General features: G+C 43.0%; 1 protein-coding gene across 43 annotated transcripts in view; it reads right to left on the reverse strand.

The window, feature by feature from the left end:
• Nucleotides 1-26,460, reverse strand: part of RRBP1 (ribosome binding protein 1) — a 68,411-nt gene extending 41,951 nt beyond the window's left edge. For all 43 annotated transcript variants that reach the window (XM_045574171.1, XM_036419112.2, XM_036419099.2 and 40 more), the window contains exon 1: nt 26,322-26,460. The gene's annotated coding sequence lies outside the window, so the exon portion shown is untranslated. The remainder of the gene's footprint in view (nt 1-26,321) is intronic.
• Between the last annotated feature and the right edge of the window lie 442 nt (nt 26,461-26,902).

The following is a 26,902-nucleotide window of genomic DNA, read 5'->3' on the forward strand; positions in this document are numbered from 1 at the left end:
AGACATGAGAAGAGCAGGAATTTGATAAGCCAGGTACAAAAGGTCACCAGGGTGGAAAGCTCCCGGAGCTTACCAATGGACAACTGTAAGGACCTCATCTCTGGGGTGACCTTTCCTCCCCTAGCATATTGCTGGCCATGCAGTTCAGACCCCCTAATCTTTCATATCACTGGTCATCATGTGGTCCTCCCCCGTTACGTCACTAGTCATCGGTAAACCTTCTGTAGAGGAGGAACAAGGGGGCTGGAAAAAAGCCTCTACTGCTCCCAAACAAGCCCTTGCAGCATCACTCCCTTAAGCATTACCCCAAGACAGTGAGGTTCTGACTTATATCAAAAAATCTTAGGAACCAAGGTTGTTGACCCCTAAGACAGAGTTTTAGTTAAACTAGAGATAACATCTAGGCTTCAGTTGTGTTTCACCTCCAGGCCCGGAAAAGCAGCAAGACCAGATCAGGCCTGGTGACGCCAAGGCTGACATCAGGACTAGCTATGATCCCCTGCCCTGGTGCAGACCAATCAGTGGAGACCATGACCCTGAGCAGACACTCCTGGAAAGCTGGAAAGCTGATGAATATTCTATTGAGATCCTCCTCTGAGACTTCTAGTTAAAAAGCTCTTAAGATGGGAGGTTGGATGTGTGTGTGTGTGTGTGTGTGTGTCTTCTCCCCTCTCTCTTGTCTTAAACCCAGGCAGCCTAGCTGGCTCACTTCTCTACCTCTGACTTTCTAAATAAACTTTCACCTGTATTTCAGTCTTAGCTCTGAATTTTTTCCTAGCCAAACTCAGGGACCCAAGTCTAACACCTGGCACCGTTCACCTGTTAACATGCCAAAGCAAACACTTCTGCGTCTTCCAGCTGCATACATTCTAGCCAGGAGGCCCCAGGTGTGCCATCTCTATCTGTCACTTCTTTCCCCCGTGTTGATAAATACAACTACCCAAGGGTCAGAAATGAAAATCTTTTTATTACAATTCTAAAAAGTGACCAAGAATTTCGTGAGTAAAAAATGGTCTTTTGCCAATGATAGCTGCTGAAAAATTATGGAAACTGCAATTCACACATTAAGAAACGGGGGGTGTATCAGTCTTGGGAAGTCCACCAAATATAAGACTCCAGGTTTGGAATTTCACATTGGAGGCTGCAAAGGAAGGAGGACAGTGTCACCAGGTTCAATCCTTGCCCTGGGGAGGGGCCCTTTGTCTGGGACACATTCCAAACCAGAGGATGAACCACCCCTTCTCACTGCCCATGGACCAAAGTCCAAAGAGTCAGATGTATCCTGGTCTACCCTTTACTGACAGGCCAGGCTAGATTCAACTTCAGTGAGAAATTCCAAGAGTTTTATTTATTTGAATACACTCAACTTTCATCAACTAATTTTCATGTTATTATCACATTCCCATTCCCCTGGAGTGAAAAACAGCCTAGCCCCTACAGGTGATCAACAATGGAATTAGAGAACAGAATTCTATATAATAAAGAGGTAATATGCAAATTAACCCTCATGCCCTCACAAGATGGCTGCCTATGACCAGGCTGGCAAGGGGGGTTAGTGAGGGACGACCAAACAACCGAACAAACAGGCTGCGTGGGGCAACAAAGGCTGGCAGGGGGCTTAGTGAGGGACAACCCAACAACTGAACAAGAAGGCTGTGTGGGGCAACCAGGCTGGTGGGGTGGGGAATGGGGGCATGAGGGGCAACCAGGCCAGTTAAGGGGGAGGGATCAGTTAGGAGCGACCAGATTGTCAGTGAGGGGGCAGTTGGGAGCAACCTGGCCAGCAGTGGGGGGCAATTAGGGGCGACCAGGTTGACACACAGAGGCAGAGAGGGGTGATTAGACTGGCGGGAGGTGGTGGGGGGCAGTTAAGGCCAACCAGGCAGGCAGGCAGGTGAGCGATTAGGAGCCAGTGGTCCAGGATTGTGGGAGGGATGTCGAACTGCCGGTTCATGCCTAATGCCCGGACATTGCCCAAGGGGACTCGGATTGAAGAGGGTGCTAGCTGGGCTGAAGGTATCCCTCCCTTCCTATGAACGGATTTTGTGTACTGAGCCTCTAATATAAGATGGGTGGGTAAAGGAAAGTGGAAGGGGGGCAAAGAGAGAGGAGCAGGAGAGTTGAACCATCTACCCAGCACATCCCCCCTCCCAAAATCTCTAGACACAGTGTCCAGGCCGGGTCCAGGCTTGCCATTGACTTATAAGTTGAGATTCCTATTCCAGTAGGAGTAGGAAAGAGAAACAGAGTAGGAATTTCTAAACAATAATGAAATCTAAATTTTGACCTTAGGGCATTTCAAAGAAGGAACTGAGAAGAGAGACTGTTTTAAATGTCTCGGCATTATGTTCTAAGAAAAATCATTGCAAAACAAGCACACTACGGCATCGTGCCTTTCTAATAAAACCCTTGCAGGAAGAGGGTTTAATGCGCTCCTGATAGGAACTTCATATACGTGCTTTCCATGGTGGTAACTCTGTGAGCTGCAGCTATGATACTGCTCCCAGCTTATCACCCTGGGTCTACAGAACCAAGTCAAAGCCTTCATTCTGATCAGAACTTCTGCAAATGAAGACTGAAGTAGGCTCATGGAACCCTAGACCTGAACAAGCAGATTCTGACCTCTGGCCATGGGTTCTGACAGCATGATCCACACACAGCCAGGGCGCCCTCATTTACTAATATGATAGTCAAGAGGCTGCCCCAAATTAATCCTTCCAGGAACTTTTAAGTGTTTACAAGCTGAGTGTTGAAAAGGAAACTGCCCTGCTTAGCCCTGAAGGGATCCACAGGGTGGGAAAGGAGAGAGATAAGAAGGCCTAAAATATTCTATGATCAACCTCGATTTCTTGGTGAGCATCACCAACTGAAATTCCATGTCCTCACAAAGACCACTCAGAACTTCACTAATGTGGACACACTCAGGTACAAAAACTACATTATAATCTGTATACTTGGTCTATTCAGATGACAAACTTCCTGTAAAACAACCCCCTTCTCCAGAGTCAGCACAACAACAGGGGCCTAAGTCACCCTAGTGAGACTCCATAAGCTATAAGAGGCTTCCCAACAACTCTGCGCTTGACGGGTGGTCTCCCGAGGCGCTGCAGGGTCACCGGCTGTTACAAAGCAGGCCTGTCCTGCCGACCACTGTGGGGGCTCTGAAGCCTTGTGGTTTAGGCAGAAAAGCCAAGGTTGAAAATTAGCCTTGAATCTTATTCAAGTTAGGCAAACATGGGCTAAAAAATATATTCTCAGTACTGAGTTCAGAATTGAGAAAGGCTAGCTTGGGAGAATATTTCCCTTGGCAATACACACAAGTGTATGTTTGATAGCAACACAAATGTGTCTTCCCAACTTATGTATAATGGGTTGCTCTAAAAAGGAATTACATCCCCACCACTAATTCCTAGCTTAGAATTTTTAAAAAGAAATCTTTCAGAGAAAAATAAAAGCCCTAGTTTTAAGGAGTAATACACTAAAACATTTAAGGGTAAGATCGTACCACCACAAACAGAAAAAAAAAGAAAAAAAATCTAAGTGAAAGCCAGCCTTCCTGCTGCTCTGCAGGGTTAGCTTGTGGGAATATCATGGAAAACCTCTGTTTCACAAAAATGATAAAGCCAGTGATGCCTCACAATGTGCTCTCAAGATCATCATTCAGCGTGCTTTGCTTCTGAAATCCCCACTGGATTTTCCAAAGGCCATGCCCAGGTTAGTAAAGAATGTGCGTGCCCACCATATATCCTGTATGGGCTAACCACAAGGCACCTATGTTCTGTTAATTCTGGAAACTGTAAATTCTGAAATACAGTATGTACATTTACTATTGCTAGTACACTTAAGAGTGTAAAATAGAAAGTTGAAGGCTCTATGATGGAAGGAAGCTGGAAGCCATCAGAGGCTTGGGGATCACTCACAAGCTCAACTGGCTGAAACTCACTGACCTACCTGGAGGGTCCTGAGAGAATGGCTTTTCTTCTGTTCCTAGGGGGTAAAAATTTAGGGAACGAAAGAAAGTGGAAACCCCAAATTCTTTATACATGGAATATATCTAAGTCATGTAGCCAGACAAGTCTAGTCCGGTTTGGCCAATTCAATCCAATTTGGCAATTGGGATGAGTTAGGTTTTATAAAAGAACCCTCAACAGCACCCCCAGAGCTCGGTCTCATCACTAACAAATGAGCTATTCTGTTGTGGGCCTCATGTGGGCTCTCAGAAAAACCATGGGGCAGGAGGGGTCAGAGAGAACAAGTCCCCAGATAGATTTCCTGGGCACAAGGTTACCCACCAGTAAGGCACAAAACAGAACGACAATGAAATAGAATCCCTTACAGATACAGTAGTATCAGCATCACTATCTAATACACAAAAGATTAAGAAAAATATTATGGCCAAAACCGGTTTGGCTCAGTGATAGAGCGTCGGCCTGCAGACTGAAAGGTCCCAGGTTCGATTCCAGTGAAGGGCATGTACCTTGGTTGCGGGCACATCCCCAGTAGGGGGTGTGCAAGAGGCAGCTGATCGATGATTCTCTCTCATCGATGTTTCTAACTCTCTATCCCTCTCTCTTCCTCTCTGTAAAAAATCAATAAAATATTTAAAAAAAAATATTATGAACATCCATTCACCTACCATCCTACTGCCTCTGATAAAGGTTTATCAGATCCAAACACTTTACCACATTTACTTCTGATTTTTATAGATTTTTTTAAAGTCCTCACCCAAAGACATGCTTTTATTGGTTTGAGAAAGAGGAAAGGAGAGGGAGAGAAAGAGAGAGAAACATCAAAGTAAGAGTGAAGCATCAATAGGTTGTCTCCTACATGTGCCTGGACAAGGGACCAAACCTACAACTTAGGTAGGTACCCTGACCAGGAATGAAACAGACCCTCTGGCCAGGGCTATTTTAGAAATATTCAGATATTTTTAAAACTCTTAACCTGGCCAGCGTGGCTCAGTGGTTGAGCATCATCGACCTATGAACCAGGAGGTCACAGTTTGATTCATGGTCCAGGCACATGCTTGAGTTGCAGGCTCAATCCCCAGTGTGGGAAATGCAGGAAGCAGACAATCAATGATTCTCTCTTATCATTAATGTTTCTAGCTCTCTCTCTCTCTCTCTCTCTCTCTCTCTCTCTCTCTCTCTCTTCCTTCCTCTCTGAAATAAATAAAAATATATTTTAAAATAAAACTCCGCCTCTCAGCGCATGAAATGTAGTAGGTGCATACATGTTTATGCTTACATTATAAGCATGTGTCTCAAAAAATAAAATATAGTGTAGCTTTGAGTACTAATGAGTGTTATATAAATGACACTACTGCAGGTATTATTGGACATTTTTTAAAAATTAAACTTAGTTTTTGAGGTTTATTTCCATAACTAAACATAGCTTTAGTTCGCTTTAATTCCTATTATATTATGTAACTAGACCACAAATGCAATTGGAAATGACAAGCATTTAGGTTTTACAAATTTGTGCTATTCACACAGAACTATTGTGTGGCTCATTTCCCAGGTTCTCTGTGCCTGTGTACACATTTCTCTATGACAGACCTAGAACTGGACCTAATGGGTCACAGGGTGGGCAAGGCTGTATGCCAGATGTTGCCAAACTGCCGTGACACAAAGCCCCCCACATCTCTGCCAACAATTCCTACTGTAGTCAAACTAGAGACTTGGTGCCAATCAAATGAAACTGACACCTCAACTTGTTTACTGCCTTTCAGATTTCTTTACTATGTTGCTGTTCATAGCCCTTTGCCCATTTTTGTGTCAGTTTTTTTTTTCCTGTTTGTAGGTTTCCTTTACATATTTTATATTAATCATTTGTTTTAGTTGTGCTGAAATCTGTGATTCCTCTTCCAACCAATATATAATATATCAACTATTAATTACACTATTAGTGCAGTCCAATTTACTAATATTTGCCTTATGATTTGTCATTTTTGTTTCACAGCTACTTCCTCAGAGACATAAAAGAGAATGTTCATTTTTTTTTTAAAGGGAAAAAAGTGTCACTATCCTTCAAATTTAAATAATTACTCATTTATGTTGGATAGAAGCAATACATTTCTATTAGTCAAAACTCAATACAAGCCTGGCTGATGTGGCTCTGCTGGTTGGAACATTGCCCTGACCAGCAAGTCACAGTTTAGATTCCCAGTCAGGGAACATACCCAGATTGCACATTCCACCCCCAGTTGAGGTGGGTGCGGGAGACAACTAATCAATATTTCTCTGTCTTCCTTCCTCATTAAAAAAATCAACAAAATGAGAAAACTTGCATGCACACACACACACACACACACACACACACACACACACACTCATATAAAGTGAAAAATCTCCCTTTATAAATCCAACCACTCAAGTTCTAACCACTGGGATGGGAGACAACCACTATGACAGAAATTATTTTACTGTTTAGAAGTGTTTGTTTTGTTTTTTCTCTATAAACCTCAATAATACTTTTCATAGGTAGTTTTTTAATCACCTAGGATTTACTTTGACATATGACAGGAAATCATGATAAAACTTTCCCCCATCAGTTTAATTACCTAGCACCATTTCCTGGCTGTTTTATCTTTCCCCATATTCCTCCCCGTTACTTAAATGCAACCTCTCTTCCATCAAGTTTGAAATATGCCCTGATCTGTTACTGGATTCACACTTTGTTCCACCAGTATATTCATCTATGCCCTGCATCATCACACATTTTTTGGCTATGCATTCCCTTTAAAAAATACTACTATGATTTTTATTTAAATCACACTGAATTTACAGATGAATGTAAGAACTAACCATGCACACTATGGGAGCTTCTCATAAATGAATATAGTATGGTAAAGCTCTACATTCTTTTAAATTTGCGAGTAGCTTTTTAAGCCTTACCCATCTTTTTTGTTGTAATTAAATTATTATTTTTTAAATGTACTAAAAAGGTTATCTTTTGTAAATGACTTATTTTCTTCTAGCCATAGACAACCAGCAGTTATTCATTCTTGCACTCATTTATCCACATACTATGCTAAACTATTGTCAAATGGGAGTTTGCAGATTTTCTTTGTTTAAAAAATAATCACCTATGAAAAAAGATGCTGTTTCTAAGCCATAGTCTCCCTCTTTTTTGTTTGTTTGTTTGTTTGTTTGTTTTTTGTTGTTTTTTTAATCTGTCTGAGAGAACTCTGCAGCAGTGCTGACTGGGTGGAAGAGGGGGCTTCCTGGTCTCATCCCTGAGTTTGCCACTTCCTAACGTTTCCCTATCAGACAACAGCTTTTTGGGAGAAGTGTCTTCTCAGGTTGAGCTATCTTACATTCCTAGTTTTATTTTCTTTAACAACTGGATATTAAATTTTAGCAAATGCTTTTTCTTTATCACTTGACATTTTCTCTAATCTGAAATAGATTGCATTACAGTAATATATATTATGTTAACTCAAAGACTGTTCTTATACTATAAACCCTTCTTGATGGTGAGCCCTTCTTAATAATCTTTCTGTAACCGTAACCACATATGTAATCATTTTTTCTATGAGATGAGATTTTTTAATTAAGATTTGGAGATCATACAGTACTTGTCTTTTTCTGACTTTCTGTTGCATCTAGACCTGTTTTGCTCACATTTTTATATGGTATTTCCACGTGTTTCCTTTAAGTGAAGGGATTTAAAGGTCATTCTCAGAGTGTTCTTTTATATAGTCTTGGTAGCAAGGTCACTTGAGTCTCATAAAATGAGCTAAAGATCATCCCTTTCACTCTATTCTTGGTAGATTTAGAAGAATTTGCCTGTAAAACTGTCAGATCTCTGATGTTTCAACATCTGTTTTGGAGGGTAGGGGGAGTTAAAGCTCATTTTTAACTGATTCCATTTTTTTCCAGTTTTGAGATATACAATAATTGATATAGAACACTATTTAAGTTTAAGGTGTACAGCATGATGATTTGACTTACATATACCATGAAATGACTGATTACCACAATAGGTTTAGTTAATATCCATCATCACATGTAGATACAAAAACAAAATAGAGGAAAAATTTTTTTCTTGTGATGAGAACTCAGGATTTACTCTCTTAACTTTTGTATGAAACACACAGCAGTCATCATGTCATTGACTGTACTTTATATCTCTAGTACTTATTTAACTTGCAACTGGAAGTTTGTTCCTTTTCACCACCTTCTTCCAATTCCCCTTTCTACTCCCCTCTGCCTACCATAACCACATATCTAATCATTTTTTCTATGAAATGAGATTTTTTTTTTGGTTAAGATTTGGAGATCATACAGTGCTTTTCTTTTTCTGACTTATTTCATTTACACAATGCCCTTAGAAAAAGTCCATTCATGTTGTCACAAAAAAGGAGGAGTTCTTCCTGGTTATAGCTGAACTAGAGGCTCGATGCTGAATGTGTGCAAGGTGGGAAGGGCAGATCCTCAGCCTGGCCTGCACCCCTCTTGCAATCTGGGTTCCTTTTGGAGATGTATGAATATTAGTTTAGGTCCAATCCCCACGTAGCCTATGGAATTGGGCCTAAACTGGCAGTCAGACATCCCCCGAAGGGATGTAGCAGTGAGCCAAGTGGTAGACAGCCAGGCAGGAGGCCAAGACAGGGCTGGGCATTGTGCTCATTCCAGCCTGTTGCATCTGCCAAAGCTCAGTAGCACTGGTGGAATCAGGAGAGGCTCCCACCATCACAGCAGCCACGCTCACCAGCTGTGGGCCCTGCTTCTAGCTGAGTGGCACACCCCCTGTGGGAGCACACTGACTACCAGGAGGCAGCACCTGCATTGAGTGTCTGCCCCCTGGTGGTCAGTGTGCATCATAGTGGCTGGTCGACAGGTTGTTTGGTCACTTAAGCCTTTACATATATGTAAAAAGCATATATATATTTGTTTGTGTGTACACACACACTCTCTCTAGAGTCCCGGTTCACGAAATTTGTGCACTGGGGTGTGTGTCTCTCAGCCCAGCCGGCACCCTCACCAATCTAGGACCACTTGAGGGATCTCTGACTCCTGTTTAGGCCCGATCCTACTGGAATCGGGCCTAAACAGGCAGTTGGACATCCCTCTCACAATCCAGGGACTGCTGGCTCCCAACTGCTTACCTGCCTGCCTTCCTGATTGCCCCTAACCACTTCTGCCTGCCAGCCTGGTTGGTATCTAACTGCTCCCCTGCCAGCTCGATTGCCCCTAACTGCCCTCCCCTGCCAGCCTGGTCCCCCCTAACTGCCCTCCTTTGCAGGCCTGGTCCCCCCCAATTGCCCTCCCCTGAGGCCCAGTCACCCCTAACTGCCCTCCCCTGCCAGCCTCATTGCCCCTAACTGCTTTCCCCTGCTGGTCTGATCCCCTCCCTCCTGAAACTGCTTTCCCCTGCAGGCCTGGGTCCACCCAACTGCCCTCCCCTGCCAGCCTGGTCCCCAACAACTGCCCTCCCCTGCCAGCCTGGTCCCTACCAACTGTCCTCCCCTGCAGGCCTGGCCCCCCACCCCCAACTGCTCTCCCTTGCAGGCCTGGGTCCACCCCAATTGCCCTTCCCTGCAGGCTTGATCACCCCCAACTGCCCTCCCCCACTGGCCATCTGTGGCGGCCATCTTGTGTCCACATGGGGGCAGCCACCTTGTGTTGGAGTGATGGTCAATTTGCATATTGCTCTTTTATTAGATAGAATAGAAGCCTGGTGAATGGGTGGGGGCCAGCTGGTTTGCCCTGAAGGGTCTCCCGGCTCAGGGTGAGGGATCCCAAGGGGCCTGTGGTGGTTTGCAGGCCAGCTACACACTCTAGAGACCCAAGCATAGGCTGGAAGCAGGTATCTAGGATATATTTATTTTCTATAACTGAAACTTTATAGCCTTGAACAGAGGCCAGGGCAGGCCAGGGTGCACGGGAAACGTGACTTCCTCTATCGCCGGGGACAACCCAAGCCTCCTACTTGCTCCAGCTCTGTGGCCACTGCCATCTTTGTTGGGATTTGTCTTCTACAATTGAAACTTTATAGTCTTGAGTGGAGGCCAGGGCAGGGGAAGCTTGGTCCAGCTCTGTGGCTGTCACCATCTTGGTTGGGTTAATCTGCACACTCACTCCTGATTGGCTGCTGAGCGTGGCTTGTGGGTATAGCAGAGATACAAACAATTTGCATGTTTCTGTATATACACACATAAATAAACTTTCATGAAACAATAACTCAGTATTAGTATGTGGGATACAATGGTATTTTCTGCCATCAAAAATCTCTTAAAGGTTTTCACAACCAACTAGTCTTTAAAACTCTATAGTTTGAAAAACACCAATTTAGAATATGACAGTTGATGAGTTTTGCTAGGTTGTGATCAATTTTTATAGAGATGTGTGTATTCTATGGAGTAAAGAGTTCCACTGTATCTTTAGTTTGAGCTTAATAATCTTTTACAGAAACTGTTTAATCTAATAGTTATTAACAGCTTTAAAAACTGCCTACCAGGAACATGGACTTACCAATTTCTCTTGGGAATCTATCAATTTGTGCTTTATTTGGAGGTCACTGAATTAGGTGAAGATGAGATCAGAATTGTTACATCTTCCTAATAAAATAGCTGCTATTTCCCCCCTATTATATAGTGATGGTCTTTATCCCTACAATGAATTTTTTCCCCATTAAAGTCTTAAAAGTTATACCCACTTTTGGGGGGTTAATACAAACCTGGAATCATTTTTTTATTCTTTACTTTCAAATCTTTCATATATTTTACATAGAACTCTTAAAAATAGCATATAGTGCCTGGCTGGTATGGCTCAGTGGTAGAGCATCAACCTGTGAATGAGGAGGTCACAGTTGCAGTCCCTGTCAGGGCACATGCATGGGTTGTGGGCTGGATCCCCAGTAGGGGACATGTAAGAGGCAGCCAAACGATGATTCCCTCTCATCATTAGTGTTTCCTTCTCTCTTCCTCTTCCTTCCTCTCTTAAATCAATAAAAATATATTTCATTTTTTAAATATCATATTGCCTAAATTTTAAGACTAGTGTGTCAAATTATCTTTTTAACTGGTACATGTAGTCCATCAATATCTATTATGATTTCCTATATAACTGGACTTATTTATACCCTTATTTTGTGATTCCTATTCACAATTCTTTTTTTCTTTGCTTATTTTCCCCTCCCCCCTTTTCCTTTTTTACATTTTATTGGAATATTTAAGCCACACTCTTTTCTGCTATGGTGTACAAAGTTATATATTCCCTTTCTATTTTTTAATGACTATTCAAATTATAATTTATATGATTTTTACCCATGCATTTTCCTAACAATCATATCTGACATTCACCATTGCCTCTAGTCATTTCCCCAATAGACCTGTAGTAGGCCTGAAGTTTGGTACCTTTCCATCTCATGTGAGCCCCTTTTCTACTCTGGTACACCAGAGCTTATGTTTATATTACCCATTTATTTGCTCATCAATGCTTCTTGCATTTTACTCACTTCTTTTTGGTCCACCCAAAGTATATCCTGGACCAGTTCTTTGAGCAAAGATCTCTTGATGAACTTTCTCAGTCCTATAGCCCTGAAGAAACTGAATGGATTAACTGAGTATAGCATTCCAAGCTGATAGTTATTTTCTCTCACTGCTTTGAAGATATATTTTGTCCTCTGTTTTGGAGGTGGGGAGTGAGAGGGTGGGGGGGGGGGGTGAAAGGTAGCTATTATTGAGAAGCAGACTGTCAGTCAATATGTCATTTCTTCATAATACCTTTCTAAAAATCTCTCACTACTATTAAGATCCATGTTTGGGTTCTAAGGATTTAAGCAAAATAATTTTTTATGTATATTTATTTTTATTTATCTTAACTTGGGCTTGTTGTTCTTTGCGTTTGAGGAGTCATATTTTTCATCAATTCTGGAAAAACTTTAACCACTTAGTTATTTGAAAAATTTCTTGTCTGTTTCTTTGTGATAGAACTCCTAATTAGACCTCAATCTCTCTGTGCTACCATCTGGGAAAACTCCTCAGACATTTGTTCCATTTTGCCAATTGTCTATTCAGCTGAATCTAACCAGCTGTATAATTAGTCCTTTAACTTATTCTATTTGTTTTTGTGGTTTTTTAAAAAAAATATATTTCATTGATTTTTTTTTTTTTTTTTTTTTTTTTTTTTTTTTTTTTTTTTTTTTTTACAGAGAGGAAGGGAGAGAGATAGAGAGCTAGAAATGTCAATGAGAGAGAAACATCAACCAGCCGCCTCCTACACACCCCCAACCGGGGATGTACCCACAACCAATGTACATACCCTTGACCGGAATCGAACCTGGAACCCCTCAGTCTGCAGACCGACGCTCTACCACTGAGCCAACCGGTTTCAGCTCTATTTGTTTTTTTAAGTCATCTTGTTTTACCCCTAAACATTTTAATGTTTTACCCATAAACATTTTTCATTATCTACTTTTATGAATTTAATAATGATTATGTATATCTTTAGTGGGCCTTTTATAGTGGCAATCCTGTCAGGGCTCAGTTGTGGAGCTGTTTCTGCAGAGCGGTTCTATATTTTCTTCAAACCAGGGTCTAGACTACTTTTTTACAACCAGCATGAACCTCCTGTTAATAATTCTCAGGAGATTTTCTCTCCCCAGCCCTGGGACAAAACAGATAAGCTCCACAGGTTACCACCCCTTGCCACTAATTGGTCCTGTCATTGAGGATGCGGACCTTCAAAGGTGCAGATTTTACTTGGATGTATGAAGGGAGACTAAAGTCCCACTCCCCACCTTAGACCAACCCCTATCACCACCTGGACATTAAAGCCAAAGGCCTAAGACCCAAGAAAACTCTAGCTGACAACACCTTACCCGTACCCCAGGGTTAATTTACTCCTGGGTCCCAGTCACTCCCCTCACCCTTCCTTGATTGATGGCCTCTGACAATCTCTTTTACTACCTTATAAACTCAACTACATTTTTAAAAGCATGTTTATTCACTTTAACATTTCTAGATAAATTTCAGATCTGATTTAAAATTTTAAGCATAATCATTGATTTTTTTAACTCAAAGAAACAGAGAAATACTGTAACTAAAAGATGTGATCTGAAATAATTTATTTCATGCTTTAATAAGATGGAAATAGCTTTCTACTTTAAAGAAACAATGCTACTCGTTTTAAAGAAAGGCTTAAACACTAAAAATAGAAATGTATTCTATTATAAGCCTTTGCTTATTCATCGGCCATTTCAGATTCAATTTCTATGCCTAAGGGGGGAAAAATAAAGAATTGACTTTTTTTTTTTTTCTTTTTTTTTTTTTTGTATTTATCCACAATAACAGTCTTTGGAAAAGTAGGGACTTAAATAGACCTAAATCTGAGAGCTTATAAGAAACTTACATGCTTCACCTCATTTATGAAGACAACATAGCCTACCAGTTAAAATCAAGAATCCTGACTTCCCAAAATGGACAAGAACAGTTAAAATGTGCTAGCCCACAACAGAATTCCTACTGCAGTAGACATTAAGCTCCCAGGAAGAGATCAGTCTCTTCTGTACTGTATCCACCAAGCAAACCTCAGCACATCAACTGAATGAAGGCTCTACTAAATGACATCAGGATAGGAGTCACTCACTTATATGGTTATAAGTACCAGATCCAACCATTAAGTCATCTTGTGTATCAGGATGTACACAAGTATCCTGATAAAGGAAAATAATGCACTGCAATGACTTACATGCTTTTAGAAAGAATTATTTCTTGGTTCTTCCTAGTTCTTACACTATTGCTAATGGTCTCTCTTTATAAGTTTCATTTTCTGTTGCTGCTGGTATACAGAAATATAACTAATCCCCCCCCCCCCCCCCAAGCAACCTTGCCTAATTCTAGTAACATATCTGTAGATTAAAAAAAAAAAAAAAAATTTTTTTTCTACATATATAAGCATACAGAAAAGGTCACTTCAGTTATAAAAGTTCATTGCCTATGAATCAGTTTTTGTTCCTTTCTTTCCAATCTTCATATCTTCTGCTTCACTTTTCCTGAACTTTGCACAGGATAGGACCTCCCACACAGTGCTAGAGAGAAGGAATAATAGCAGGTATCCTGTTTTTTTCTTATCTCAAAGGGAAATTTAGGTGTCTTGCTGTTTAGTGTGATGTTTGCTAGCAGCTTTTTGTAGAGATATTTTTTATTAGGTTCTTGGTTCTCTTCTTGACTCAGTGTTGATAAATAGTATTTCCCTAGAAATTGATTTATGTTGTCAGGAGGTAAGAAAGACGTGTTCTCTGCACAGCACCCCCTCCTCTGGATCTTTCAGATGTTTTTAATGAACACAAATAACACTGGTTTATTTTTACTTAGCATAAGTTGTTCATAATAATTACACATTTTCCAATGTTAACCACATCTGTAGCAAAGTCCCATTTTACATTTTTTATATTAATTACTTATGCCCTTTTTTGGTCAATTTTGCTTGATATCTGTCAACATTATTCATCATTTGGAAGAATGACGTTTTTACTTTATTGAACTTCTCTACTATATGTCTGTTTCCTGTTTCATTAATTCCTTCATATTGTTACTTCCCTTTGATTGCTTTAACTTTATTTCATCTTTCGTAATTTCTAGAAAGAGATGCTTATTATTTAGCTCAATTATTTTTTTTATTTTTTTAATATATGTATTTAAAGTTATACACTTTTCTGTAAATAATACTTTAGTTATACCCTTTAAGTTTTGATATGTAGTATTTATTATTTACTTCAAAACATTTTTACTTTTTCGGCCTATAATAAATACTAGAAGAAGATTTTTATTTTAAAAATACATATATTTTTATTGATTTCAGAGAGGAAGGGAGGAAATAGAGATAAAGAAACATCAAAGACTAGTAGCCTTGCGCATGAATCCATGCACCAGTAGCTCGCCACCGTCCTCTTCTCTCTCTCGAAGCCCACTTGTAGCTTACTGCCCCACCTTCCTGCTGATCCATGATCCGGTTGTTATATGGTAGGTCCTTATGCTTCAAGGCAACGACCATTTGCATATTACACCTTTATTATATAGGATAGAGAATCATTAATTGTCTGCCTCCTGCATGACCTTCATTGGTAATTGAATCATAACCTCTTGGTTCACAGGTCAATGTTCAACCATTGAGTCACACCAGTTGGGCTAGAAGCAGATTTTTACAAAATTTCCACATACACAGATTTTTTATTTATCTTTTCATTCATATTTCTATTATAGTTTAACTGAATTGTGCTACCTACTTTAGATAAGTTCAATTCTTTGACATTTATTGAGACTTACTTTAAAGTCCTGGATGTGGCCAATCTTTCAAAAATTTTGAAGTCAAATATGTATTAGCTGGCTGCAGTGTTTTATTTATAACAGTCATACATAGACCACATTCATAATTTTGTTCTAAGTTCTAATCCTCATTTATTTATGTGTCTGTTTAGCTGTCAATTACTAAGAGGATGTGCTAAAATTCTCTATTATAATAGTTTATAGATTTGGCTATTCATTGTAGTCCTATCAATTTTTGTTTTGTATTTTTTTGTGATTATGTTAATAAGATGCAAAGTTAAAAATGCTGTATCTTTAAGCAGAATTGAACTTTTATAACCATGAAGTGACCTTTTCTTTAACTATTTTGTGTTAGTCTATTTAAAATCTGATATATCTTTGTTTTAACTAGAGTGATTAGTAAACTTACATTTAATATGATTGCCAATATATTTGACTTTTAATATAGCATCTTATATTGTGCTATTCCGCCATGGTCCTGGCATTTTTTTTCCCCCCTCATCTCCTTTCTTATCTCTTTATTTTATTGTTCTTAAATCATTCAATTTGCTCTCTCTACTATCATAGAATATGCTGTTTCTATTCCTTAGGAATAACCTTTAAAAAATAACATACAGAGTTCACCAAATTAAACAAAACTTTACCCCTCTGCGCTAATTCAACGTTACTGTTTATAATCCCATTGTCAACATTATTAGTCTTTTACATTTGCTTGGAATTACGCAAATAAAAGTATTTGTCACATTTTTTATTTTTCATTGCTTGTACATCTCACTCTTCCCATTTAGCATTACTTTCCTTCCAGGAACATCCATGAGAATTTCATTTAGGAAAAACTATCTTGTTTTTTGTCTTAAAAGTTACCTTCATTTCATCTTCTCTTTATTTTTCTCTTTGGTTGATGTATCAATCACTACACTATCTACATGTGGCTTTTATTTTTTCTTTTGGGGGATGGGTGTCTCATCTGTTCTATAAAACTTTTCATTATTATCTCATCATATTCTGACTCTGTCTCATAATCTCTCTTCCTTCCTGGAACCCCAATTAAACACACTTCTCAGACTATCCTCCCTGATCTCTGCATTGTGTTAAGTTATTCTTAATTAGAGTATCCTCATTTTCCTTTATAAATTACTAGAGGCCGGGTGCACAAAATTTGTACACAGATAGGGTCCCTAGGCCTGGCCAGCAATCAAGGCCAATCCGGGCCTTCCTTCCCTGGCTGCTGGCTGCTGGCTGCTGGATGGGGCCTTCCTTCATTCTGCGCCACCCCCTGGTGGTCAGTGCGCATTATACTAAGCAAACTCCTGGTCAAACTCCCAAGGGACAATTTGCATATTAGGCTTTTATAAACATAGATACCTGGGAATTCACTGAGCCTATAAAAAAGGTCTAGTCCTTCAAAAATCTGTGTGTTGGTGGACTGGCCCAGAAGTGCTACCTGTCTAGGTAAACTCTAAAATAAAGAATTTAAAAATTGGCTGAGAATTTCTTACTTAGGGTCATGGGATCTGCATGAGGGGAAACTTGTCAGTTCAAATTCACAGCAGGTGAATGGGCCTACTCCTGACTTGCCCTCACCCTAAACACATGGGAGCCCTCTGTGATTTCAACTCTAAAAGTGAGGGTCTTCCACCATACTGCCCCCTGTGCCCAGAGACACCATCAAAACTCAGTTTGCCCAATGTTTTCAGGGTTGTGCATACTATCCAGAATTACTCCACTTTTACTGAAACTTCAGCCTCCTCAATATGTTCCAAGTCATTCAATGCTTTCGGAAGATGTCTGTATCTGTAGTACTTGCCCCACCCAATCCCAGTCAGTTCACCCAGTCAATCCTATCATCAGAAATACAGTGCCCTTTTCCTTCTTTATACTGACATGTGGAACTTTTGTCACTCATAGCCAAAGCAAATCCCAGCCAATCAACTCTTAAAAGAAAAAGGAAATCATCTCTCCTGCATGACAGGAGATGTGACTGTGCTAGGGAGCCTTCCAAAGCGAAACCTGGATATACAACAATCCAGGAGGAATGGAGCATGTAGTGTCCTATACCACCAACCCTGGGCTCTGCACAAGGATTCCAGGAACAGGAGGTGTGCATACTTTCAGGTTAGAAAGTGTAGGCCAATAATAAATAAACTCTAGTATTCAACTAATGGCTCCTTTGTTTTTAAGAAATTTGCTTAATATTCCAGTAATTACATTAACCTGGGTGAGAGGAGCATGTGAAGAACTCAAATCTTCAGGCCCAGAGTACAGCTGAGCTCTTTCTCCCTTATTTAACTAAGGCAAGAGAAACTGCCTTTTCTGCTCAGATTTGTGATTAAGAGGCAGCATTAGCTTAGAGGCAATAAAACCTGGCCCTCTTTCACAGCCCTCTGCAAAGGCCCATCTTTGATTAAGGAATTCTGCAGCCAAACCATCCTCTCTCTGACAAGGAAAACTACGGCATGAAAATTATTTCTTATTAACAGCAATGGTAAATTAAACTTCATTTTGACTCATTTTTTAAAGTCAACTACTGTATAATATATTCCAAGCTCTCATATATTGCTGGTGGGAATATATACTACCGTGTTTCCCCGAAAATAAGACATCCTCCAAAAATAAGACCTAGCGCATAGAAAGATAAGACATTCCCTGAAAATAAGACCTAGGGCATCTTTGGGAGCAAAAATTAATATAAGAGACTGTCTTATTTTCGGGGAAACAGGGTCGTACCAGCACTTTGGGGAAAAAGTCTAGCACTCCCTTCTAAAGCTGAGCATATGTCTCCTTGTAGTCCCAAAATCTAGTTCTTAGGAAGAGATCCAATAGAAATATAGCCAAGTAGTCACCAAAGTCAGGGGCAAGACTTTGTACTCTGAAATGTAATTTACAAGTCCCAAATTAGAAACTATCCAAGTATTCATCCATAGTGAAATGGATAAACTGTGATGCATTCACATGATGGAGTACTACACAACAAAAATGAACTAGCGCCCCCCCCCTCCCCCCAGATGGTTTGGCTCAGTGGACAGAGCCTGCAGACCAAATGGTCCCAGGGTTTGATTTAGATCAAAGGTACATACCTTGGTTACAGGCTCCTCCCCAACCCCGGCCCTGGTCAGGGCTCTTGAAGGAGGCAACCAATGGATGTGTTTTTCTCACATTGATGTTTCTCTCTGTCTTTCCCTCGCTCTTCCACTCTCCCTAAAAATCAATTGAAAAATATCCTCGGGTGAGGATTAACAAAAAATAAACAGAAAAAAACAAATGAACTAGTCCAAGAGCATAGATGAACTTCACACACAACCAATGAAAGACCCAAAGAGCATATGCCATATGATTCCATTTACATAAAGTTTTAACACAGGCTGAATGAATCTGTGTGCTAAATAGGAGTCAGGACAGCAGATATCCTGGGGGTTGGGCAGCACCTAAAGTGGGCACAAGAGGAGCCGTGGCAGGGGGCAGTATGGGATATGATCATCCTGATCTGCTAGTTAAATAGGATGTTTAACTTGTGAAACAAAGTTTATACAGGATGCGCAAAAGCAGGTTTACAGTAGTGGGTATGTGAAACAGAGTTTATTCTTGTATTATATGGTTGTCCGTACAAACAACTGTAAACTTATGTTTGCCCACTCTGTATTGTTCTACAGACTATGACTGCATTTTTACTTCAGTAAAGAGAAAAATAGTACACAGATGCCAACTCTGGTAGGAAAATTATCATGTGAATCTTGAAGGAAGTGCATCATTAATGACTGGAGAATCTGCTGCAACACTTTTATTTTTTTTTATATACTACATATTTTGCTTTTTTTTTTTTTTTTTTTTTTTACAGAGAGGAAGGGAGAGGGATAGAGTTAGAAACATGGATGAGAGAGAAACATCAATCAGCTGCCTCTTGCATGCCCTCTAATGGGGATGTGCCCGCAACCAAAGTACATGCCCTTGACCGGAATCGAACCTGGGACCCTTCAGTCTGCAGGCCCACACTCTATCCACTGAGCCAAACCACTTAGGGCTGTTGCAGCACTTTTAATCCTGCCACCTCCCAGACCTCACCTGTGCATACACACATACACGATTTAGCTAGAACCAAGGTCAAGGTGGGAAGTCACCTCTTACTTTAATCTTCCCAAGACCCTCACTGTCCAAGGCCAAGCCCACTGTGCCATCCTTCTCACCACTTTTAAAAATCAAACTGTTCAAAGTAAGGCTCAGGATCTTCCAACTTAAGAGGAAAGCGCCATAACACAGAAAAGAGTGTCTGGGCTTCAGAGTCGTAGCTGAAGTTGATTTTTTCACTGTCCCTTGGCACATTACAAATGAGACTTTTCATTCAGGGTGTCAATTCATTTATTCTTTGGTTAGAAACAGCTAAGAATCTACTATCTGCTTTTCATTTCTTTGCCTAACAGCAAAAGTAGGGAAAAAGGCAGAGACATAGAAGGGGGCTAGACCTGGCATGGCCCCTTGCTGGACCACTTGCCCCAATAATTTTCCTCCAGTTCCTTGGCTTCCACTGGCAATTTCTCCCAGAAGAAAGAAAACCACCACATGGGGAGGCAGGAGGTTAATCTTAGCAACATTTCGTACTCCTCAGTCTGACTAAAAGAAGAGAGAATGGAATCCCAGTTAAAAGGAACAAATTTTCCCTCCTATCACTATGGAACATTCATGACACAAACACAAATTCCACCTGCAAGCCTCACCTAATGCTCATCAGCTAATTCTCAGAGAACTGGTGTGAATACCTGGTAAGGGGCCGGTCTGCTGAGAGATCCTGGTGTGAATGATGGACTATGGAGAACAGGTAGCACTGAGATCAATACAAGCAACATGGAGGTTTGGGGCCCTAGGAAGAGAGCAAACACCCAAGCCTCCCTCTAAGGGTCACTTCAAATCCCTGGCCTCTGCTGGCAGAGCAGGACTATCTGTCCACATTTGAGAGCACCCATCCATGGATGTAACTGTTAATTTCCTAACTGTAGCCAGGCTGGAAGAAATCCAAAAACCACCTAGTTTTGGAATATGTTTATACTTGATGCTCTAAGAATCTAGATGACTTCAAGATAAATAGTAGATTCATAGAACACAAGCAGAATGGCATCTTTCCATTAGTTCAGCAAGGATGGGCACTTACTGTGTGCTGGTCACTATTCCAAGAATTAGAGATACCTTGGAGAAACAAAACAGACACATCCCTCCATTGGTAGAGCTTATGCTTCAAGGGCAGCATGTCAGATGGTGATAATGAAGAGAAAACCATGCAGAGAGGTGAGGCAGGGAGCTGGAGTAAAGGTAAGGATTGCAGGGTTTGTCACTTTAAGTAGGGTGGTCAGGGAAGTAACTCTTCACGTGGGGAACAAGCCATGTGGCCATCTGGAAAGAAGCTCCCCGCAGAAAGCAACAGCATGTAGAAAGGCCCAGAAGTAGAACCACGCCTGAGAAAAAAGAGGGGGGCCAGAGTGATTGGAGCAGAGAGCAAGGAGATGGTAAGAGCGAGTGGCCAAGGAGAATCTTAAACGGGAAAGTGACATGATTTTCTCTTGGGACAGACTAGAAGTCAGGGGTTGAAAGCAAAAAGCAAGTAGACCACTTCAGAGCTAATGAAATAACCCAGGCAAAAAATAAATAAATAAATAAATAAATAAATAAATAAAATTATAAATATTGATCAAATAATAAAAAAATAATAACCCAGGCAACATGAGAGGGATTTGGATCAGGGTGGTGCTAGTGAAAGTAGTGAGAATAGCTGAATTCTGGCTCTGAGTTGAAAGTAGAGCTGACAGAATTTGCTATTATACAGGATACAAGTATGAGAAAGCAGAGTTAAGGATAAACCAAGATTTGTGGCCTGAAAGATGGAGCCATCTGGCCTAGTTTAATTTTTTAAGAGGAGGACACCATAGTCCAAAGAAGAGAAAAGTTATGTCCAAGGTCGAACTACTTATTTCTGGTAATGAAACTCCCACCAGCTAAGCAAAAGACACTGGTGACCACTCAGGTGCCCTCTCAGGGACAGCCAATGCCCACACAAGTCATGGAAATCAGGGTAGGATGCTGGTGAAAGAGATCACAGGTCCTGACCAGAGAGTGTGACCACTGTCCATGGTTGGTATTAAAGGTAGCAGACCTGCTGTGGCCAGAAATTCCCATTTTTTCCCCAAGAGCCCAATAATCTAGATTTTATGAAAAAAATTCTCCATTTTTAAAAGGTGATTTAATTGTTTAGTAACATGAGGTTGACCAAGCAAATCTCACGTGCAGACCAAGGCACCAGCCTTAAGACAATCCAAAGCAGATCTTATTTGCTCATATCTCAATCAGGGATAGTTTATGGAATTCAAGGTTTGGGCTTAAAATAGTCTTTTATTCCAGCTTTGAGCCAGCAGATGATATTCATTATCACTATAAATAGCTCATAACTTCTGGCACAATCTTAGTGGACCTCCTCTCTAACCAAGAAGAGAATAAGCAGCTGCCCATCATTCTGGGTTGTTAACTTTAGTTTTATGTTATTCTACTCTGAGTACCAAGATCAGCCCACTAGTATAATAGAGCCTTGCAAATAATAATTGACCCAGGAAACAACTTATGTCAGCCAAGTATAAAAATGCCTGTATATTGGAACATACAAAATTTGGGAACTGGCAGCTGTTCCAGTTTTGCAAACATAATTAAATGTAGAAATGATAACACTTTCTTTATAAAGTTGTTTCCCATTGCTAGTGGGAGACACATGTCACTTATAGCACTTGAAAGAAATATACTAGATATGTCTGTTTTTTCAGACCTGGAGTCTGGTTACCTGTTTCAGGAATCTCATCAGAATTTGCCTCCTACAAAGCACCCAAGTTAATTTTCTATAATGCTAAGTGGCCCTCTTGCCCAGGCTCTCTCACTTAGAATTAAATATTTACTTTCTCTACAAACCATATGCTTTTTGCCCAAAAAATAATAAGACACCAAAGTACCACTCTAACATCTTAACCTCTTTATAGATGTTCAATTTTTGTGTGTGTTTGGTTTGATCGCTTTGATGCTATTGGTAAGAATCCCTCCAAGGCAGAGACACTATGGTATCTACGTTACCCACCTCCTTTCTTTTTTCTTGGTATGCAATTTACAACGCACACAAAGAGTTAGTAATGTTTTCTAAGGGTGATATATCTCATTAGTTTGAAGTGCATGAAATACCACTAGTCAACTTTTTTATTATAGAATGGGCAATTTCATATGGTTCAACATATAAATATATCTAAATATTCCAAGGAACAGAGAGACTTGAATGTTTAGAGAATACTATCTCTAGAACTTCCTATGATGATGAAAGTGATCTAAATCTCCACCAACCAACACTTGAAATTGAGTGGCATGACTAAGAAATTGAATTTTAAATTTTATTTAACTTTAAGTTTAAATAATTCCTTGTGGCTGCCATATTGGACAACACAGTTTTCTAGATGGTAGCTTCTTCAGACAAGAACTAGATATCACAACTTTGTATTTATAGTGTTTGAAGGCCCAGCACACAAGATGCTTGAGAAATGAAATTAAAAGTACCTTCTTGCACTGCCACATTTTCAACTGAGTTCCTACCTTCTTTCCACTAAAGCTTTTAATTTATATCTTCTAGTTCTATGTCCTCCCTTGGGCAGTTATTCTCCCAGCAAGTGTGGAATTATAAGGACCTACTAGGGCCCAGTGCTCAAAATTCGTGCAGTATGTGTGTGTGTGTGTGGGGGGGTGATTCCCCCTCAGCTCGGTCTGTACCCTCTAACAGTCCAGGATCCCTTGCTCCTTACCACTCGGCTCGCTGCTCCTTAGCACTCCCACGGAGGCAAGAGAGGCTTCTGAGCTCGCCAGCTGAGCCCAGCTTCTGGCTGAGTGGAGCTACCCCTGTGGGAGCACACTGACCACCAGGGGGCAGCTCCTGTGTTGAGCATCTGCCCACTGGTGGTCAGTGCACATCATAGCAACTGGTCATTCTGCTGTTGGGTCAATTTGCATACTAGGGTTTTATTATATAGGATAGGTTAACATTATGAAGGCTATGCCCACATCACCCAGCAACTGGGCATTGGGAACTCACTTGACAACCACCTAGCAGGCTGGGTTTCCATGATCTCACCCACAGAATAGGGACAACCATACCTACTCTTTAGAATAGGATTGTTGCAAGACCTAGATATATGATATATATTATTGTGGAATCTAATTCTAAACTTTTAAAAAATAAACTTGGGCTCATCTTCATTTGTTCAATGAGATAAGAAGCAACTAATGAGACTATATCACTTGTGGTCTACCTCATTTAGTCAACTTTTATTGTGTTACAGGCCAGACCCTAACCATTGCAGCTCCAGATGTACAGATGAAATAACACTGCCTTCACAATTCTAATGGACCATATTCCCCCTAAAACGAGATTTTAGCAAAGAAAAATCTGGTGTCTCAAAAGAACTCTTGACTCCCCGCCTAAGTGTCCTTCATCTATTAGTATAAGCTTCCAGGAATAAAAGAACAAGTAAGAAGAGTATGAGGTCTTGTCACTTTTAAAAGTATCCCTGCTCTATAATAAACCAATATTCCAATTAAATTACTTGTATTCAACCACTTATATGAAATACAGTGCTATAATTTCTGCAGCTTGTTGACTTAGGGTTCATTTCAGCAAAGAACAAAATTGCTCAAATGTGACTCAATGATTTCAGATTTATTTAAAACTCTCCCAACATCAAAAAATAATAAGACACCAAAGTACCACTCTAACATCTTAACCTCTTTATAGATGTTCAAAGGCTGATTCCCATTTATGAAAGAATTCTGTTATAGCATGTCTTTAGCTCTACCCACTGGCCACCCTCTATTTCCAAATCAGCACCTTTCCTGTTCTGCACTATACAGGGCCCAGAAGCTCTGCAAGCCAAGTTCAAATTGCTCCGTGTAAAGGGAAACAACCTGCTAGGTCTGTCCCCACTTTCTGTTCTTTGCTTAGAGAGGGAAGTGGCAGGTCCAGGACCTCAGAGCCGGAAGCTACTCTCTGAAAGGGAAACAGGTTGGCAACCATAGTCTGGCTGACCTTTGGAAAATTCATAAAGGAACTGAGACATCACCACAGTAAGCAAGCAGCATGAGGCAGGATCACCAAGACTTCCCTGGTGTCAGTTTAACAGGAAGTTAGTTAAGAGGACTAACACAGAGGGAAAGTGTAAAACAGGAAGGAGGTAGGGTCAGCGGGGAATACATGCTCTCCAAATGCATAGGGATGGGGTAAAACATGCAGCTATCACTCCTGGGAGTGCTGGACAAAGACCCAGGTCTTTGGATCCTCAGCAGCAGTGTTCTTGAAGAGATCTCCAGCCTGGGATGTGAGGCCCAAATTCCAGAAAGTGCCAGCCAGGCACCCTCACCCTAAAGGTTCCAGCAAACAGTAATGTGGGAGGCTCACAACTCTTCAAAGTTTCGTTTCCTTGATGCTTTCTAGTTTCTGCTGACCTCTGACCTGCTTCCTAGTCTCTGCTGACCTCCAACCCCTAGGAGTTATTGCCAAACTGCCTTTTTGTTTGCACAAGGTCCCTGTTTTATCCAGCACTTGCCTGGGAGATTGCCCAGCTCCTAATTGTGAGTGTGTTTTACTATCTCCAGGCTAAAGATAAGAAAGCCCTAAGCATGGTGGCATAGGGGTGGAATCCAGCCTGGCATTTGCAGCAAATAGGATGGAGCCAGAGCGACTCCACTTCCCTCCCAAGCCCCACACGCCCCTAAAAATTCATTCCAACAGCAACGGCCAGCACTTGTTGATTACTCCATGCATGTGCTGCACAAATTTTCTCAAGTAGGAACGTCAGCAGCCCTGTTTTCCACACAGGGAAGTGGAACCCGGAGTCAAACAGCTGGGTCTAGGTCACCCTCAACGGTGCAGGGATTTCAGAAGACCCCCCCCTCCTTTAACCATTTCAACATCCCAACCTACTATATATATATTTAAAAAAAACAGTAATCTGGGGAGCCCCAAAGGGAAGCGCGGACCCCAGCCTGCCCTCCCCTGCCCCAGAGAGCAACCGGGGAGCCTGGCCGGCCGGGGCGGGTGCCAACGCGCTTGGCCGGCCGGGCCGGAGGTGCCCGCTTCCGCCAGGGCCTGGCACCGCCAGCCCATTCATCGTGGCACGGGCGGGGCGGGCCAGGCAGGGCCCAAGGTGCCCACGTACCCCCGCCGCCGGGCGCCCGAGCGCTGAGCTCCGCACGGCCCGGCCGTGGGGGAAAAGGGTGCCCCCAGCCCTGCCGCCAGGGGGAGCAGGGAGCCGCCTCCCTCCCTCAGTCACTCCGGGAAGTTGCCACGGCGGCCGCCGGAGAGCCCGGACCCCGTCCAGCCCTCGGTCCCCGCACGGCCTCCCCCGCAGCCCCGCGTCCCAGGCCCTCCCGTCCGGGGCCACACGACCCCCCAAAGCGCCTCCAGGACGCGGCCCGAAGGCGGGCGCGCTCAGCCCGCGGGCCCCTCATTCAATCCCGCCCTCCCCCCACCCCCCTCCGGCCAGCCTCCGCAGCCTTCCGCCCGTCCCCCCACCCCCCTCCAGCCCGGACTGCAGCCCGGCAACGTCATCCGGCCGCTTCCCGAAACTTAACCCCTTCCTCCTCCAGCTGTGCGCCGCCCCACCCCGCCGACAACTTTCTTAGCCCAACTTCGGAGCGCGCGGGCCGGCCCGACGGCCCGGCAGAGTGGGAGGGGTCGCCACGTCGCACCGCGGGGCCGCCGCCGGCCACTCCGACGGCCGGGAGCGTTGAGTCCACCCCGTGGGGCGCACTCGGCTGACGCCCCTGCACGGGCTCGGCCCGGCACACACGCCCCCGGCGCCGGACCGGGCTCCGAGGGTCCAGAGGGGCCGCGGCCGCGGCGACGTCTGGCGGCGCCCGCTGCCGGGGGAGGGGCCGCCAAGGAGACGTGTCACTCGCGGCGCGGCCGGCCCTCGCCCCAGCCCCAGCGCCCCGACGGCCCGGCCCACGCGCCGTGGCGGCCGCTGCAGGGCCGGGCCAAGTTTCTTACCTGCAGCCTGAGAAGCGGGAGAGAGAGAGAGCGTGAGGGCAGCAGCCGCGTCGCCGCCGCGGAACCGGGAGAGAGGAGCCGGCCGAGCCTCACGCCGAAAAGCCACCCCCCGAGAAGCTGCAGACACCGCGACCCCGACACCGCCCGCCCCGTCCGCCGTCCGCTCCGGCCGCTAGCTGGCTGCGTGCGCGCGTGTGGAGTCGTGGCACTTTCTGCCTCGGAGCTGGCGAACGGCCCCCTCCGCCGGGATCGCCGCCTCCTGCCTTCCCCACCCGCGCCAGCCATTCATCGGGCCGCCTCTCCCCATTGGCCCGAGCCCCGCCACTCCGCCGGGCGCTGGCCAGTCAGAGCGCGGGAGGCCAAGGAGCGGCGGCGGTCATTGGGCAGGGAGGCGGGTCTCCGCCTGGGCCAATGGGAGAGGGGAGGAGCTGCAGGGAACCAGGAGGGCGGAGCCGGGGAGGGGCGGGGCTGCGCGGCGCTCGGCCCCGCGCGGGGGCGGGACGGGGCTGGCCGCACCGCCAGACGGGGGAGGGGGCGCCGGCCGCCCACGCCCACTGTGGGCCTGTGGTGCAGCTCCCTGA

The sequence above is a fragment of the Pipistrellus kuhlii genome, unplaced genomic scaffold (genome assembly GCF_014108245.1).
Source record: "Pipistrellus kuhlii isolate mPipKuh1 unplaced genomic scaffold, mPipKuh1.p scaffold_m20_p_6, whole genome shotgun sequence".
In the NCBI taxonomy this organism is placed as follows: Eukaryota; Metazoa; Chordata; class Mammalia; order Chiroptera; family Vespertilionidae; genus Pipistrellus; species Pipistrellus kuhlii.